Raw genomic sequence first — 17,784 nt, 5'->3', positions numbered from 1 at the left:
ACTCAAGAAACATATTGTTCTTGATAAGAATTTACTCTGAAGTAGATTGTTGTGAGTGTAAGCACTTGGCTTTCAGTGGATGTTATTTTGCAGATATTTTGGTCTGTTTTTGCTTTAGTATTTCCAATTTTTGGGCCTTTGTAAGTATTGTTGTTACTCCACACAAACCTAATTTTTTGAAAAATACTTTCATTTTCTCTCACTTGTTTATAATTGAAGGAACATAAAACTGAAACTATATAGGAACCAATTGTCATAACCAGGATATGTGGAACATTAATGACATGAGAGCACCAAGGAATGAATCCTAAGCTCTGAGACACTGTGTGTCAGTGAATTCAGGGTTCTTTTAGCAGTATGTAAGCCACTGAATCTGCTACTTCTGCAGCCTTTTGGAGAGGTGTATGAATTGAACTTGGAAGGAAAGAAGTTCAGGAATCATCAAGTTCAGTATTTTGTTGATTAAAAAAAAAAAAAATCACAAGAACAAAAAAAGTACATGTCCTCATAGAATCATAGGCTAATATAGGTTGGAAGGGCCCTCCAGATGTCCAACCTCTAAGTGTAACCTTTCTCAAAATAAGGGCAAATTCAAAATGAAGCCAGGTTTCTCAGGACTTTGCCCTGATGGGATGGTCTTCATATTCTGCAGTTCCAAGGATGCAAATGCCAGAGCCTCTCTGGGAAGATGTTTGATGTGTTTGACAGCACTCATTGTGGATATTTTTATGTATATATATCTAACAGCAATTTCTCTTGCTAAATCTAGTGGATGTTGTCCATTGAGATTGTGCTGTGTACCTCCAAAAAGAGGGTAGGTCCATCCTTCTCTGTAACCCCTTCAGGTAATACAGAACAACAAATAGTTTCCTCCTTGTCCTTCTTCTTCTCTGGTCTGAGAAAACTTAGATACATGTAAAGTCAAAATAATTCTGTTTATAGAAATGGGCAGGACTAGGAGAATAATGAGCTGCCTACTGTAGTAGAAGATCAGGTTCAAGATCATGTAAGGAACCTGAAGGTGCACAAGTCCATGGGACCTGATAAGATACATCCGCAGGTCCTGAGAGAACTGGTAGATGTAGTTGCTAAGCCATTGTCCACCATATTTAAGAAGTTGTGGCAGACTGATGAAGTTCCCACTGACTGGAAGACATGACCCCATTTTTAAAAAGGGAAAAAAGGAAGACCCAGGCAATTACAGGTCAGTCAGTCTCCCCTCCATGCCTGGCAAGATCATTCAGTAGATCCTTCTGGAAACTATGCTAAGACACACGGAGAACAGTCACATTCATGACAGCAAACATGGCTTCACTAAGAGGAAATCATGTCTGACAAATCTGGTGGCCTTCCATGATGGGGTTACAGCACTGGTAGAAAGGGGAAGAACAACTGACATCATCTACCTGGACTTGTGCAAAGCATTTGACACTGTCTTGCACAACATTCTTGCACTGAGCGATGGTTTACAACTAAAAGATGGTAGATTTAGATTAGATATAAGGAAGTAATTCTTTACTCAGAGGGAGGTGAGGCACTGGCACAGGTTGCCTGGAGAAGCTGTGGATGCCCCATCCCTGGAAATGTTCAAGGCCAGGTTGGATGGGGCTTTGGGCAACCTGATCGAGTGGGAGGTGTCCCTGTCCATTGCAGAGGGGTTGGAGCTAGATGATCTTTCAGGTTCCTTCCAACCTAAACCATTCTAGGATTCTAGGGTTCTATGTTTTTTATTATTTTTTTTCTTTTCTTTTCAAGAAAGTAATCTATATCCATACGTATTGTCTCACAGTGAATGTACCTATAGCAAGTGGACTTGATGTGAATAAGTACAGGGTTTGGAGTTTCAGCCTACTATTTAGTAGTCAGGTTCCTTCCTGTCCTCAAAGGCAGGCACACCACTGCTAATCATGGACCTTAAAACAGCTGATGGTGTTTCAGGCGTGAATGCAATACCAGATAACTCTTTCTGAGTAATATTGTGCCTAAAACCTCACTTATGACCTGTAAGTGAAGAGAGGTGACCAAAGGGACACACTAAAAAAGAAGAAAATGAGGAAAAAAAAAAAAAGAAAAAAAAGAAAGAAAGAAAAAAAGATGCAGAATGAGTCATTTTCATTAGTGATTTTCTAATGATAATTTCATGGCGCTACAGCTCATAGAATCATAGAATCACTCATGTTGGAAAAGACCTCTAAGATCATCTAGTCCAATTTTTAGCCTAATACTGACAAGTCCACAACTAAACCATGCTACTAGTACTGTATCTATATGTTTCTTGAAGACCTCCAGGGATGGTGACTCTGATGAATACTGTGAATCGTTTTGTCTCATAAAAATGGAAACACGAGTATTTCACAGAATTTTTAAAAGGAGAATTACTTATATTCAATTTTTCTGGATGCTTTTCTATTGTGTGAAAAAAAAAATAATAATGACCTATCTACAGCAGTTCTAGATCCCAAATGGGAGCATACACTAGGTTAGAACTAAGTTTCATGTCTGTAAAAAGACAGATTGGAGGAAAACAATGACATGAAAACACTCTTCTTGCTCTTTCCCATCTGTCTTGGATCTGAGACCAAAAAGTTTAGCCCTGAGGTCTCAATCTGTCTTTACAAACAGCAGGCCCTTTAAAACAAATGCTGAAAACTAAACAATTATCAGTTAATATTTACATTGAAGAGCATGTTATGAAGAGCATGTTACATTTAATGCTATACAAATATATGGTATGATTATACTACTATATGTGGCACCCCTCTCAGAAGGTCTATGAGATAAAACTGTAAGGTTGCTCATAAACAGAATTTTTCTAGGCCTGTCCTATCTAGAAACCTGCATCTTGCTATCACTGTGCATTTTAAAATGTGATGGGGGAAGGGGGGCTGGGGGGGTGGGATGTTCACTGACCTTCAAACAGTGTTTCTTTTCCATTATCAGTAGGAGTGCAACTGGTACTGGCAGGATGTGCTGTACTTGCTCCACGTCAGTTAAGAATTGTCTGGCTTATATGAAGATACACCTTTTACACCCACTGAACATTATTTGCATTTTCACAAACAAGAAACATTGTCTCTGTACCAGAAAATACAACACTCTAGTCAGAACTGATGCAATTCCTCCCCAGCTTTCACAGAATCTGTTTAGGAAACAGACTCTGACTGTTTGACTCTGACTCTGAAGGGAAATGTGGGTCACTTGACAAAAAGAAGTGGAGCTGGAAATGGCTTGCATTATGTGGAAGTTCCTTCTCTCTACATGTATGTAGAACAGCAGAATTCTGTAAGTTACATCAAGGAGTGTTTTATTCACAGAACAAGTAGAAAACCTGTACATTTCTGGTAGAGAAGACATTGCAAATATCCTGCATATTTGTTTGCAGATAAACCTAAGAGGGAGAGAGAGAGAGTCAGTATCACTGAAATATATGTTGTGAAGGAGACCAAGGCATCAGATAAATTGCAGCAATAGGCCTGTGTTGGAGAGACTTGTCTCAAGGCTCAGTAATTGCTATGGTCTGTTGTGTGAGAAGGGTGGCAATGAAACAGGTAGGCCAGACAGAACAAACAAGCTCCATTCCCTACAAAGAAATTACACTCTTGCATAAAACCAGGGCACTGTTTCTGGAAGATCTGTACATATTCATATGGAAAGAAAGAACCAAGCATAATTACTTGCAATGCCACCATGCATATAATTACTGTTGTGATAATACTTGAAATAAGCCGAAACATTTGCTGAGTTGTTTTCTTCAGAAGTAGCCAGAAAACACCATAATAACAACCCTGTCAATCTGGGAAAGGACAGCTTCTGCTGTGACACATGGACATAGCTTTGAAGAAATTTTGGTTGTCCTGCCAAATGTGAAGAGACTTACTTTTTTGTTGTTGTGCTAGGTTAACATACAGCTTTAGAAGTTATAGTCCTGCTTTCTTTCCTTTTTTTATTTTTTTTTTTCTTTGGTGGGGGGGATGATATTAATCTTTGCTTTCTTGCCTTAGCACTTTTTTCTGTCTTCAAGTTCACTAGTTTTCAGGATTCTCCCAATATAATGTACATCACAAGCATTCACAGTGGGAAGATGGACCAATTTCCCATACGTTATTGTTGTGAAGCATTTGCAGATTTGCTCTCCTTTGTAGCTTTTTGTTGACCCCTTAAAAGCAGACAGCGGTCCCCCATGGTTTTGCTGTCCACAGCCTGGTAACTACTGCTCTAGACACTTTTACATTTGGTAATGTGTTTCTCTGTCATTGTGTTTTTAAACAGCTGTTGTTCAGAAGTAGGTCAGCATGTACAAGCAGCTCATGATCTGGAGAAAAGGGGACACTCTGGGTCACAGCTCAACATGGCTGTGGGAGTCCTGATCCATGAAATGTTCTACTCCAGTTTCTCAAATCACAGAGATGCACACACATGCACAGAGTGCAAAATCTTTTTGAACCATGGGCAAACATCTGCTTCCTCTTTACCTATATACAACCTGGGTAGGTCATTTATGCTGAGTACCTTTTCCCGGAGCCCTGAAGAAAGAAAATTTGTGTAGACAGTAGGATTCAACCCCCTCATTTTTAATGAAGGCTCACAGCCTAATCTGCAGTGACCTTCATGGCAGGCCTCCCATGGACTTCACTAGGGTTAGGGGTTTTCTTTGAAAACCACATGCTGGAACATGTCGTTTTCCTCAAAGAGAGTTTACAACTTAAGGAAAGCGGAACTTGCACATGTAATGTGGTGAGCTTTAAAAGTCCTGAGTGGTTTATTTTTCAGTGTTAACTTCCCCAGCATAACACACCACATCATAACCTCAGGCTCAGGGGTTCAGCCATCTGTGACCAAGACCCAGATTTGAGAAGAGTAACAGTGCTCCAAAATGACATCAAGTTATCCATATTACAACATCACAAAGCTCTTGGTTTATATGTACATTTTTCTCTGGACAATCAGGAAAAGTAGTTCAGGATTGCTTAATGTTAAAACAAACATGACAGAATAGCAAGTCCATCCCTACTATTTTTCAGCTTGTCATTATTTTCTGTACCCACAAGGGACTCGCCGTCCATATCCTTCCAAGACCAGCACTAGCCACACAGTTATGTCAAATGCTTAGGGAAAAAGTGGGTTGATTACTGTAAACATCTTGCTTAGTATATGAAATCATACAGTTCCACCTGGTGGTAAAACTACTTTATAAAGATTTTATCTGATATTTTTTCATTAAAAGTAACCAGATGGTACAAATTATCCCCACTTTGCACATCGGAAAAGCAACCGACAATTACAGAGCCACAAATTTGTAATTTTGAATGCCTTGTGGCAAAATACTTTTATTATAACCTAGTGTGTTTTCAGCAATTGTTACAAATGTGTGTAAACACTCATTTGAACACTAAAAATATTAACTGTTATTGACATCTTTAAAACATGAGCCTGTCCTTCTCCAGTAACATGTAAAGGTATACAGGTTTGTATCTATCATCAACCAACTCTATTTTAATGAATTGATTCTTAACCAACAGTGATAATTTATTCACTTTTTGAAGAACCCTATTATTTTTCCATTCCTGTCCACTAGACTCTTTAACAACTTAAATGCCATTTTCCCATTCTCTACAGAATTTTCTTGAGACTTTAAATTACTTACAGAGTGATTACTCTCATGCAGAGCAAGTAATGATGTGATAAGAAACACAGTGATATTGTTAGCATGCTGTTCCGGATGCTCATGTTAATCAAATAAAAAGGAAAGGTGGCTTTTGGAACAAAATCTACTTCCTATTTTTTTTCCAAAACTGTGCATTTCATTAGCACTAAGTAGAACATCAACAAGTAGCAATCAGAGTGCTATTATTTTCTTCTCTTTAGTTCTGAAGTTACAGAACTAAAGGCAAGAAAATACCACTTTAGCAGAGCAAAGATATTTGTTTTGGAAAAATATTTCTCCTATAAACCAGAATTGCAAGATGAAAAATCTCCTCTTATTTTTTAGTTATTCTCTATTGAAAATATTGAGCTTTACTTCTAGGTTGAGCTTGTTTAGCTTCAGATCTAAGCTTTAAGATGGATTTTGCAATATCTGTGCTTCCTAAAGGCTATGCTAAAAACAGGTCTGATCCTGAAGCCTGGGAATACCACTCAGCCACACTGCTACAACTCTGCTGTATTTCCATCTCACCACAATGAGATCTTCTACTTTGTTGGGACAGAACCAACTGGGGTAAATAATAATAATTTAAAGAATAAAACAAACCCCTCAGTCCCTTTAACATAATTCCTAAATATAGGTTTTGTACACACTGTGTTGCCTTTGGTCTTCTGCATTCAAAGGCTGTCCTGTTTCTCTGTTTTTCCCAGGGTAGAAGTATAACCTTTCTGAGAGCATCATTGTTGGGATTAGTAGGGCTCTCTGATTTCATACTTTCTTCCTTCATAGTCATACAAGACTGAACTTGAAGACAGTCACATGGTATATAGCAGTTTATAAGCATGGTCACTCCTTAATTTTTTACAGCAGTGATGTAAAAACCCAGGCAAAGAAAAGAAAGGAACCTCAAGGTCCTTACAACTTTTAAATTCTCACTGCGTTTTCACTTTGGATCTCTGAAGCACTTAGACAGTTCTGTTGTAGCTTCAAGCTTTTCCTCTGAATCAGAGTGCAATTAAAATGCATAGTTCCTCTGCAAGAAATTTCATTTTTTCTTGGTTGATCTCAAAGTTTAATCAAGCTTCTTTTGACTGTATAAACAACTTTTCATCATCACACCTATCCGGTGTAAGTTGCTTGTAATCCATTCTTTGACTCTTTATAGATATTTCTGAAAGACTTTAACAGAAGCTGGCTTTTTTTTCTTTTTTATCATCATTGATTTTTTTTTTTTCCAAGTCCTAACACCTTTGGAGATATTGCAGAAAATGAGTGTCTCTTATGTTTCTACCTCCCATTCTTTGAAGGTGTTTCCAGGTTGAATGGCAGCCATGTAAGTTCTACATCTCTCCCAAGACTTGATTTTAGTAACAACATTTGTTTCCACAAGAAACAAACATTTATAATTCTGGATTTTCATAGCATCAGCCAGAATCCATAGGGGATATAAAACCAGACTACTGAAAATGAAACTTCTACAAATCGAGTAATTCCAATCCTTCTCTTTGATAAGCAAAACAGAGTAAAATTCTGGATGCCAAATTCATAAATTGTGGTGCTTTTTTTCCAAGACTTACACATTCACCAAGGCTTTTATCTGACTGTTAAAGTGGTAATATTTCATTTGTGATCATAACAATGATCATACCATTAAGTTACATCATTATTCTAATTTCAGAGAGTTGCTGGATAAAATGAAGAGTGTCAGGATGGGGTCCAAACCTGACAACCAAGTGCTTCTTTCAAATAATGCCGTGAGGATAGCACTAATCACATACATTCCTAAATATATTGTCTCATCAAATTTTTCATCTCAAGTGTTGAAAAAAGAAAACTTTAATGACCATGTGTGGTGGTTTGAGCATTTTCATAGGTGATAGAGGTTTCAATTCCTTGGAAAATAAATAAACTGGGAATCCATCTAACAACATCCTCTAAACATTGAGTTAATCTCTGTCAATTTGCTCAAATGTTCTGTTCAATATGCTGGAGATGAAACGTCTTACTGAAAAAAAATAAATAAATAAAACAAAATAAAAGTTTTCAAAATGATATTCTAGTCGAACAATCATACAGTCTAGGACTATCTCTATTATAGGTCACTGGGCATTTCTGAATGACAAGGCCATCTTTTTGGAAGCATTCACTTCTCTTCAGCTGAATGAAAACCAAATACCTTGTGTATTCACAGGGTTTTTCTCAAAGGAGAAATCAAGCTATGACAATCTTACACTGACTAATTATGAAAACTGCTCAACAGTGAAAACTGTCTTTACTCTTTTTTCATCTCTCATGCATTTCCCTCACTCATGCAGCAGAATGGTTTCCTCCAGCTGCGATTCCTCCTCTGTTTAAACTGTAATAAATCCTTTAAAAGTGTCCTTGGAATTAAATATTAGGGAGGGTGAGGGAGGGTATCATTCCAATGAGAAGATTGTGGAGATTAGAATGTAACATAGTAAAACAAGTCTTCTAGAAATATGCACTTTAACTATAAGCAGGCCATTTAATAGATTTTATTTCACTGGACTCACGCCAATAGATAAAAATCACATGGAACATACAACTTTCACAATGAGATTTTCGCTTATTGCTTCTAACTATGAGAGACAGCAATCACCTCCACTGGTGCTCTGTCTTCGGCCCCCTTCTGAGATTTAGGCCATTAAATTGCTTCCACATGACAGGACTTGGAAAGCTGAAAATCAGTCTAACTTATGATGCTGAAGTTTAGTTTCCTTTCAAGAGTCGTATTTCAGAAGTTCACAGCTGAACCCCTTCCTCTTCTTGCTTCAAGTGGGGATCATCTGAAGGTAACTTAAACACTATGAGAAGATTGCAACATAAGCTTTCTCTTCATTTCTTTATTTTGCAACATGAAAAAGTTAAGAGAACAAAAACCTTTTGGAAGGTATTAAGTACTAATACCAATGCATTAATTCCAGTGAATATCAGAAAGAATGAACTTTGCTTGATTGTTGTTTATTTGAACAAGTCATTCACTATACAATTCAACAGCTCGCTGTCAAATTTTCCTCTCCCTGACACAGATTACCAGCCATTAGGATTTAGTTTCTGTAGTGGTACACTGAGTGTTCAATTTAAACATCATTGGCCGATCTTCACAAATACCTCAGGGTAAAGAAAACTTATCTTTCAGTTTTTATTTATTCCAGTGCTGCTTGCACTGAAAACTCTGACTTGCCCAGGAAAAAGATTGTATCTCCATATTTAAGTGTCCATGACGCAGCTTTACTCCCAACAGCCAGGAAAAAGCTGTGTTGCTAGAATAGCATGTAGATACATACTAGCAAAATTTCTTAGAACATTAAGTCAATGTGATTCTTTCACCAAACTGGACCTAATTGCTCACTTTTAAAGATCTTTTCAGCAAAATTAAAAGCATAAAAACAAAAAATGTATAAATATTTGGCTATTATGCTATTTACAAAACAGCTTATAAAGTATTAGTTTCTTTTTTGGGGTCCTTCTTTGCACTATCCAGCCCTAATTTATGGCCTGAGGGTTAATATTATACAAACAATCATTTATTTCAAAAGAAATGTGATCATTACTAAGCTATTCCCTTGGCTAAAGGAGAACCTCTACTTTCTTTATCCCAGCTGGGTTGAGGTAATTGCCTTAGGCTGCAGGCAGGAGAATGAAAAGCAGATGAAGCATGTTGAAGATTAACCTCACAAAGAAACTGCCTGAACAGAGAAAAGGCAACAATCAGAGTTGGAGGGAAAATCTCTCAGCCTAAACAGGCATGCTGGAAAGGAAGCTGTAGTATAAGATTTGTAGTTACTGCTTCACGAAAAATGAGGAAGAAAGTCATTGGCAGTTCCTGTAGACTGTTCAGTGTTTTTGCAAGCAAACTGGGCTTGCAGACACTTTCTGTTAAGAAAGGAAATGCAACAGCCCACAAATGTCATCTGTCATTATCCTAAATGCTGTTACTAGGAAGATTGTTTAAAAGTAAGGCTCTACTTCATTTTGGTCAGTTCATACAATAAAGGCCAGAGGAGTCTATTTAAGAAAGACAGAGGCTCAAGTCAAATCTGCTACAAAAGCTGCAGAAATCTCTTCAGCCACATTACCCCTGTAGGTGTCATTATACCATGTCCCAAGTTCACTAAAGCTTTATGTGTCCTGTAACACTTACTTTGTATGGGAAGAAATTTTCTTCTAACGAAAGAAATTTTAGAAGTAGAAAAATTGGCATTACTCACCCTAGATTCCTTTGTAGACAAATAAGAAAAATAACAATTGACGTGACTTGTCTTAGCCACCTGTCCTGGAAGGAGATGACCTGCCCTTTAGAGATGCTCACTTTCTACTGACTATGAAAGGAGACTATAGTGACTACTTCAGGCTTCAAAGTCTAACTCTAAAGTGCCTAAAGAGGGAGAACATCCCAGTATATAATCAAGGAGTTCACCTTCTTCTAGAGAAGAGACTCTCCTAGACATTTCCTGGAGCCTGTTGCTGTCATTACAACAAGATTATTCTCTCCTACCATCTTATCATTAATAATCACAGGATGGTGGTTTTCCTTATATTTTTTCCATAAAACCCCCTAATGCACTGGTTAATGCTCACTGCCAGATAAGCATCATTTTACCTGACAACCAAGTCTCAAAATGAAACTATGGCCAGTGTTGATGATACCTCAGATAATCGTTAGCACAAAGTGACCAACAGGAGACCCAAGAAAACATCTTTGGAAATCCTCTTGGTGGACGGACAACTTTGGAAGGCCTGCAATATATTTCTTTGTTCTTTAATAAAAGACACTTCATGTCAGACAAAAGCCATTGTGTTCTTTGAATTTGATAATTCCTAAGGGGCCAATCCCTCCCTTTCGATCACTAATCTCAGGATAGATCTTTATTTCCAAAATCTTTATGTACTTCACATTAAAGAACTTCTTTTCAATTAGTCTTAAAGAATATTTATTCCTGGTTTTACTTAGTTTCTAGCTGAAAAGTGTGATTGCTAAAAGAGTAAAACAACATTCTTGGAAATATAAGGCTGATTTATTTGGATTATTTCCTTGCTATTTTTGTGCTTAAATAAATACAAGTAAGGCTGGGATATGAGTAGGAGTGATATGTTAACACTTCATTAGCAACCATACACTGTTCTCTTTTTCTTTCCCAAATGAATTCGATCCTAATTCTCTTCTCCAACTTCAGTGATGTAAATTTCCACAGACAGCTAAGGCAAACTTTGAGAAGGTAGGATAAAAGGAGCAAAGAGTTTATGTTTTTGCTACTTTGAACTGATAATTAAAATAGAAAAGCTGGATCACACGTATGTTAAGAAGGAAATATATAAACAAAATAGTAGTCCTATCAAAGGCCATATGAGTCTGGCTATGGACTTCTGCTGTCTTTGTATCAGACCATCATTAAGTGTTTGCACTTACATGTTGTTAAAGACCCTTGATTTCTGACCTCCCTTCCAACCTCTCGAATTCTGTGATTCTGTGATTCTATGATGTTGTGTGATTCTGTGATCCATCTTTCTTGAGGCTTTGCCTTTTGAACAAATGGAGATAGCATACAGTCTACACATCTAACCAGTCTACCATCTGTATTCCGTTTTAGAAGGAAGAACTCTCTGAATATTTGTCACAGAAGAGACACATATCAGAGTTATATAATCTGGGGATTTTCACTGATGCTTATACTACAGTATTCTGCTTAGACAGTGAGTAATCCTAGATGATCTCTGGTCTAACCAGACTGAATGACAAATCTATTCATATCAATAGGATCAGAAGAGCATACCTGATTCCCCAGGGGAAAGGCTAATTGTATAAAGTTACATCACTATATAACTGGTATGCCAGTAAAATGTTTTCTGCAGTCAGGCTTCGTATTGGTCTAAGTCTTCCTTAAGTTCTTTTAAAAAATATGATTTGGAAAAAATTTTGATCAGTGCTTCAAAACCAGGTTTACCATGTTCTTTTCACATGAAAGTGACCTGCATACTTACTCCTTATTTACTCAGTAATTCTGTCAAAGAACCTGACAGCTTTCTCCTCTTTCCTTGCTGAAGACGCATTCCTGACTTCTATTCAGAAAAAGACTAAGACAAGCCATCTGAGCAGTCAGCTGACTTTTTATTAGATTAATCCAGTAGACTGCTTCATGAGTTTTTCAGAGTGCAAAGATCTCATAAGTTTGAACAAACGAATAAAATCATAAGTCTTGCCATCTAGTAGCAACACCATTTTTTTATGATTTATAAACTTTTATTTCAATCGGTCAGGAATATCAAATCTGTACTTAGCACATAGCTACTACTAGTACTTTCAGGAAAGTCTATGCTTTATCAGTAAGGGGTGCTTTTCTCCCTCCTAAGTGTTCATTTGTATGTTTAATAAGTGTTATAGGTGTTAAACAGTCAAAAGAAAATTTCACTTCGATGTCCAAAGACATCCTCTACCTACTGACATGCTTTTCCAGTCTCATAGTCATTTATGATGATTGTTCTCTTTCAGGTCACACTGGTCACTAAATATCTCTTGGCAGGGCCAAAATATCTTGTGCATCCATGGACTATCATGGAAATGATAAAGTGCTTGGATTTATAATACCAGAAACGTAGGACCTGAAATTCTTCTTTTGTTAAGATGTTCATGCGAAAATATATTGTGTAGGTCTCCTGAAGCTTGGATATATCTCACTGACATCTACCGGTTGTAGAAGAACTGTTCTTCAGCCTGTTTTTTTGTGGTGTTTTTCTTTTCTTTTCTTTTCTTTTCTTTTCTTTTCTTTTCTTTTCTTTTCTTTTCTTTTCTTTTCTTTTCTTTTCTTTTCTTTTCTTTTCTTTTCTTTTCTTTTCTTTTCTTTTCTTTTCTTTTCTTTTCTTTTCTTTTCTTTTCTTTTCTTTTCTTTTCTTTTCTTTTCTTTTCTTTTCTTTTCTTTTCTTTTCTTTTCTTTTCTTTTCTTTTCTTTTCTTTTCTTTTCTTTTCTTTTTTCTTTTCTTTTCTTTTCTTTTCTTTTCTTTTCTTTTCTTTTCTTTTCTTTTCTTTTCTTTTCTTTTCTTTTCTTTTCTTTTCTTTTCTTTTCTTTTCTTTTCTTTTCTTTTCTTTTCTTTTCTTTTCTTTTCTTTTCTTTTCTTTTCTTTTCTTTTCTTTTCTTTTCTTTTCTTTTCTTTTCTTTTCTTTTCTTTTCTTTTCTTTTCTTTTCTTTTCTTTTCTTTTCTTTTCTTTTCTTTTCTTTTCTTTCTTTCAGCAAAATCTGTTTCTGTTATGCCTTTTTTTTTTACATATACATTAATTACTATCTGAAATCACTGAAAATGATAAACATTTTTTTTTATTTTGCTTTGAGAATTTATGATATCTATTGCACCACTATTTTGTCAGGGGCATTCAAAGTTCCCTAGCAGATGAGTGCATGTGTGCGTCTCACTCTCGGATATGAAGAGAGCTGTTTACACAGCTACAACCAGCTCCATTGTGTTCACAGCAAACTCTGTGAAGTTCCTTTCAGCTACATGTCACTTTCAGTTTATGTTATCTGAAGTTTTAACAATGATAGATGGTACTAAGCTGTTTTCAAAAGTCTTGTTCAAGCAAGAGCTGATACCCAAACCTGGCTGCACATCATGTTTTAAGTGTGATGACTATTTCAATAAGTGTGAAATAGATTTGATGAGCAATTTTGACATTTGATTCAGACATTTATTGGACATTCAGAGTTTTTTAATCTACACTGTGTATTTGTCAATACCTGGGGGAGTGGGGGGGGGAGAGGGGAGGCGAGGAAGATAATTAACTAGACTAATCTTCTAAATGAAGAAAACACAAATAAGAGGTGCTCAGTGCTTTGCCTACAGGAAATAATATTGAGCAGTTTCACATCATTGTCAACTTCAATTTCAGTTCCACTACTTTTTCCGAAAGCAGTTTCTTTAACAGAGAAGCTGGTCTAACTGTTCTACAATAACTCCCCCATGTGGGCATTCCATTTTACTCTATAATTATTACTTTATTTTCAAAAAAAAAAAAAAAAAGAAAAATTGTCTTGAACACTAGTCTTTCTTTCAAGAAGAGTAGATGCAAACACACATTTTTTTTCTGGAAAATCTGCAACATACAGAAATCTTTATCTTGGTTACTTTGCCTGTGTCAGTAAAATCTAGAGCAAGTCATCTACGCCAGTCTAAGTCTTAGCATGGACAGACTGTTTTGATTTCCCATAGACTAAGAAGGATGTTTCCAGTTAGATCAGAATGAGCTGAAATGTCCTTACTGATAAAAGAAGGCTAAGTAATCTTCTCTTCTGATTTAGTTTGTTGAGTCTGACTCCACTGGAAGCTAATGTTCACCATCTTAACTTCACCTCAGTTTGTTTACTGAATTTAGGCAACACCTGTCTGCCATCAAGGGCTTTGATTAAACATAATCAGACTCATCTTTAAAGTACTGGTTAGAGCTGACAGCAATCCCTTGTTAGTGCTGTCAACATTTCTTATACCTATGGAGATGAACTAGTAATGCAAACAATTTGGAGGGCACATATGGCCTGGAAGCTTAGCAGGATTAAAGACCCAGCAAATTTTATATGGCTGTCACAGCTATGAAATTTCATATCAAAAGTTTACTGGTATTAATTAATAGGTTCTAAGAAGCTTGATTACACTAATTTTGTTTATCTCCCTGCTTTTTAACTACAGATAAAATTGTAATCTAATTATCTGATGAACTTTGTGAAAATAAATAAATAGTGATTTTTCTCTTCACTTTAGCAAAGTCAAAAATCTAAATCACTGCTTTAACTGTCAGATTACCAAAGTATAAAAAACTCTGTCATGTTTCTGTTGACAGTAGATTGTATCACATGAGCATCCCACACAGGCCATTACCTATTGAATCTAAGTCAGTACAAAGAAGGAAAGGGATTCTCCAGTCGGCTTCCCACTTTGAGCTAGTTGATTGAGCAATGGGCTACAAGTAGACAGAAAGGAGATCATTTTCAGGCTTAGTAAACAGCAATTTTTCACCCAGAAATCTCCCCAGTGGTAGCTGTTTGACCTACAGGGTCTTTTAGTCTTGTAGGGACCTACAAGTTTGACCTACTTGTTCTTTGTCTAATAGTGAAGAAAACTGTGAAATGGTTGTTCCTGGATTATTTTTTTTTCCTTAAGCTAACTTCATCTGGAAGCTAAGGTACCAAAGTACCACAGTAAAGGAAGTTTCTATCCTCTTTTCAAATGGACCAATCTCAAATCCAGTTTTGTAGGCCTGTACTTAATCAAAGTACCCTAGAGGCTGATACCGGGTCCAGCCCTGTTCAACATCATCATTAATGATTTGGTCAGTCAGGCAGAGTGCACCCTCAGACCAAACCAAATTTGTTTTGGTATTACCTAGTGACTGATGTTTGGCAAGTTAGATGCTGTGAACAATATTAACATTATGCTGTGAATAATATTGACCATATCTACATTTTCCTTATAGGCCCCCTTTCTCACAGCTCACATAAACAACTGGAAATTGTTCAATGTATACCAACACAGGTATATTTTATTTGGTAAGCAAGAGTGTACTGATCTGGTGGGAGGACAGCTACAGAATTCCTTATCTTGTTGCCCTATCTGAGGATTAATATGTGACTACCAGATAATCCTGTATTATACATCAGATTAGTCACCCTAGTGCAATAAAACTCTAACAATTGTTTTGAAAGGCCTGTACATAGTCAAGCATCTGATGACATTTTTTTGAGTAGTTGGATTTTGATGTTCTAGGCCTGAAAGTCTAGTGCTGCCATCTGTCTTGACAGGTGTTCCAAGCTTATAAAGTACACTACAATTTATATTTCTTCTTAAATGCAAAGACACCAACCAAAACAAGTCACAGAAGCTGATACATCATCTGTAATGGATTATTGTCCCCGTTGACAAGTCACAGACATCCTATTTCTTCAGAAAGTCCCACAGAAAATGTTACCAGTACTGTCCAACGCTATTATTAAGTAATTTTGTTTATGGTTGTTTGGTGTTTTTTGTTTTGTTTTGTTTTGTTTTTTTACATTTCCCCCACTCGCTTCATATAAAATCAGAAGAGTATTGATTGTCATTTCTTAGTTATTTCCAAGGGATAAATAATCACACATATACAGTATACGTCAGGCTCAAATAAAGCCTTAGGGTTCCCTAGTCTGATATTGAGCAAGCTGTCTGTTTCTTGTTAATGAACTCAAGTGTCAAATAAGACTTGTAGAGTTTATAACAATTTCAAGTTGGTAAATCATGTTCTAGGTTAGAAATAATGTCAGAAAAATATTTATTAAAATTATGCCAAAATCAAGTGTAACAAAAATAACTCTACTCTTACTTTCAGATACTTTTATACTTCAGTTACAATGGTTCTGCCACGTCTACTTAGAAAAGATCTGATTACATTTTCTGAATATGTAAAGAGTTTATTTCTTTACTTTTCAAATCCACTTCTCTGCTGGGTCTTGTTTTAACCTGAAAGAAATAAATAAATTTCTTTGGCATCCCTATAGTCATCTGTTTGGAAGAATTCTAACAGCAGCCTCTCATGTGTCAATATCCAGCAGTCTTCAGTTTAATTGATTAAAGCATTGTTGTGCTAGGAGAAAAGCAGAATCTCTCACTCAATTCTAGACGTTAATGGGTGGGTGACAATCTAAACTTCTTCTATGGTCAATGGAGACTGACAAGAACCTTCAGAAGTCAATTACTCATCTAGCCTAGTCCTTTATTGTGGACAAGATAAACTGTGTTTCCAGGATAGCTATTGCTGTCCATCACAACAGAGAAAAAGACTGACATCTAACTTTGAGACTGCTCATGCTAATATGACAAAAAACACTTCCAAGATGGAATTTATTTATAGAAGTTCGCATTGGTTTATGAAATAGTCTGAAAACAATTCAAAACTGATTTTAATCACTTACAATTACATTTCATTAATAATAGCACTTTCTGTCAACATTGTGAAATACTAGTGGAAAAGCAAATCTGTTTTTCCATACATGTTGGTATATTTCCTCTAAATACCACATTGATTTAATAAGAGAAATCTTAAGCTATGTGTAACATGATCCTACATTTTTAACGGCCTTGGCAGTGTTGTGAGAACATTATTTTTTTAAGCTAAGAAGTGTAGCAGAGACCATACATTATACATACATTTTTTCCTTTTCCTCTCTGACCATGCCATTAAGATGCTTGAAACATTTGTTTTCATTGCTGGAAGCCTCTTGGATTCCCAGAATCTTTGCTCTCAACTTTCTGTTTTCCTGAAGTAGCAGTCTGGATTTTGTTAAAACATATAAATAACTGTGAAGATTATGGTATTTTAATGAATTTCAGAGTGTGGGATTTTAGGTACTTTCAGAAATAGTAAGTAAGGAAATCAATCACTTATATTATAGCTTTTAACAGATAAAATAGGCATGTTCAACATCTGATGGAGATATGTACACCTCAGAGATATGTACATGACGTTTTGTCCCCTTCTGTCTAAGTACAGTAACATTATGCTACAAGACCTTATTTACTTTTTGGTTCCAAGACTGAGCTCTTGGCGACACAACATTCCAGTGTCATCCGTAAGTATGCTTGGTGTACAGTCTGCTAAGCACAGCATTCATTTTCTTAAGTATTGAAAAAGATGTATGTAAATCCCTGTGACTGGGGAGATTTTGCAATCTAGGTGTCCTGCTGCTGAATGAATGTTCCTGCCGTGAGGTGAGTGAATACAAGGTAAGAGTTACAAGCTCCATCTATGTTCTATTTAAAACCCCTCAGGTGCCTTTCCATCTGTGGCATTTCATTTCTTCTCTACAGCTGACACATTTTTCATAATGTATTAACAATATGGAAACTTCTATTTTCCTTTTTTAAAATACGTATTTTAATGTCTGGTGGCCGATACTACAGTTTTTCATAGTCTCCAAAATGTGCATAGGTGACACAGGTTTTTAAAATCACTATCTCTTTGTGAATTTCCAGGCTGCTAATCTCTTCTTCCTACACACTTACCTATATTCCTCAGAGACTGTAAATCACAGTCATCATTAAGCTGTGGTAATAAAAACATTGCTTTTTGTTGTCTTGTTTTCTTTTTGAACAATGGTGTGACTCAC

This window comes from Anser brachyrhynchus (genome assembly GCF_964034855.1).
Source record: "Anser brachyrhynchus genome assembly, chromosome: Z".
Taxonomy (NCBI): Eukaryota; Metazoa; Chordata; class Aves; order Anseriformes; family Anatidae; genus Anser; species Anser brachyrhynchus.
The sequence above is the reverse complement of the archived record's forward strand: the minus strand, read 5'-3'. Positions refer to the sequence as shown.